Source organism: Oryctolagus cuniculus, unplaced genomic scaffold (genome assembly GCF_964237555.1).
Source record: "Oryctolagus cuniculus unplaced genomic scaffold, mOryCun1.1 SCAFFOLD_126, whole genome shotgun sequence".
NCBI lineage: Eukaryota > Metazoa > Chordata > Mammalia > Lagomorpha > Leporidae > Oryctolagus > Oryctolagus cuniculus.
In genome coordinates, this window is record NW_027208219.1 from 119,925 (window position 1) to 122,187 (window position 2,263).

General features: G+C 37.5%; 1 pseudogene; it reads right to left on the bottom strand.

The window, feature by feature from the left end:
* Nucleotides 1–1,693: 1,693 nt before the first annotated feature.
* On the bottom strand, nt 1,694–1,761 carry LOC138848016 (U6 spliceosomal RNA; annotated as a pseudogene).
* Between the last annotated feature and the right edge of the window lie 502 nt (nt 1,762–2,263).

Sequence of the window (2,263 nt, forward strand, 5' to 3'; positions counted from 1 at the left end):
GAAAAAATTCGGAGAACATAATTATATACTCAACCTCCCTCCCTTCTTTTTCCTTCTTTGTCATTTTTTTTAGCTTATGAAATGACATTTTCAGTTTACATTACATTAAAAAGGGTTGTTGAATCAAGGGACAAGTTTAACAGGCAAAAAGCAAAAAGATCGTAATTTAGAGGGAATACAGACAATGGCTCTAAACAATATTTGAATATCACATCTAAACAATATTTGAATAAATTGATAAATATTTTAATTTCTCCTACTAAAATGCTCAAAGTCTTTAATTATTTATCAAATATTAGTGCAAAATTATGGATTTAAATGATCCCAAAAAGTGATGAATTTTTGTGTAATAAAGTCCAATTTTTGTCAAGGCTTTTTGACAGTCTCACAGAAAACTTATGTTTGTGAATGGGAAGAATAATACCAAAATATCCATACTACCAAAAGCAATTTGCAAATTCAATGTAATCCCAATCAACATACCAACGATGTTCTCAGAGCTAGAAAAAATGATGCTAAAATTCACATAGAAACATGAGAGATGCTTAACATCTAAAGCAATATTATAAAGCAAAAAAAAGCTGGAGACATCACACCATATTTTAAGACATATTACAGGGGTCAGCACTATGACAAAGCAGGTAAAGTCACCGTCTGCAGTGCCGGCATCTCATATGGGTGCCAGTATGTTTCCCAGCTGCTCCACTTCTTATACCCCTCTCTGGTATAGCCTGAGAAAAAAGTAGAAAATGGCCAAAGTCTTTGGGCCCCTGCACCTGCATAGAGACCTGGAAGAAGCTCCTGACACTTGGATTCAGATCAACAGAGCTCCGGCCATTGTGGCCATTTGGGGAGTAAACCAGTGGATGGAAGACCTCTCTCTCTCTCTGCCTCTACCTCTCTGTAACTCTGCCTTTCAAATAAATATACTGCAAAAAAAAAAAAAGAAGAAGTGTTAGCACTGATATAATAACAGACACATAGTTCAATGGAAAAGACTTGGTAGCATAGAAATAAACCCAAATTTCTACCAGCAACTCATATTTAACAAAGGAACTAAAATGAACTGGAGAAAGAAGAATCTCTTTCACAAGTGGTGCAGAGGAACTTGATTATCCATATGTAGAAGCCTGAAAAGAGACTCCAACATCTCTTACACTATGTGAAAGTGAACTCACAGTGAATTAAAATGTAATCATAAGACCCAAACCCAAGTACACATAGGGAAACTCTAAATATTGTCAACACACAATAGCTTTTGGGTAAGATTCCAATAGCAATAGTCACAAAAATAAAAACAGAGACATTTGAGTATATCCAACTAAGATACTTCTTCACAACAAAGTAAACATCAGAGTGTAGATACAATGAACAGATGGCAGGAAAAATTAAAACTCTGAATGTTTACAGATTTCCAGAACATTTACATGAATTGGAAAAACTCCAAAAAATACAGTGAAGAAACAGGCAAGGATCTGAATAGACATTTCTCAGAAGAAATGTACATGGTCAAAACATGTGAATATGCCCGATGTCACTAGCCATTATGTAAATATAAATCAGAACACCATATCAGTCTCCAACACCTGTGGGAGAATACAACACTCAGGTGTTTGTGTGTGCAGCAAGTGGGTTTAGAGGACCCTGTTCACCTCTGGAGAGCAGAGCCTACAGGGAGGTAAAGAAACCTTACTGCGCAGGGGCATGCTAATCTTCTCTGTATCATTCCAATTTTAGTATATGTGCTGCCGAAGCGAGCACATGTGCTGCCGAAGCGAGAAAGAGATGAAAAGAATTTATCTCAGCTAGCCACTAATATTCAAGAAACAAGGTCTTCAGGAAAGCCAACTCAACTGACATTTTCATGTCATTGTTAAATAAAGGAAAAATTATCTAGGTTCAGCAATACGTAGTTTATAAGAGAAAGACTACAGAGTAATTTCCTTGGCATAGAAATAACTTTTTTTTTTTTTTTTTTTTTTTTTTTTTTTTTTTATCCATGAGGGCTTGCTATCACCACCACACACCCACATCCCATATACAAATGCCTGGCTTGAGTGGTAGCTTCTCTGCTTTGAGGCAAGTTTCTGCTAGTGTGCACCCTGGGAGGAGACGGAGGATGGCAGAAGTGCTTGGGTCCCTGCACCCAAATGGGACATCCAGAATGAATTCCCAGTTCCTGGTTGTGGCTTGGTCAAGCTTTGGCTATTGCAAGTGTCTGGGGAGTGAAGCAGTGGTTCCCTCTTCCTGTCACTCTGCCTTT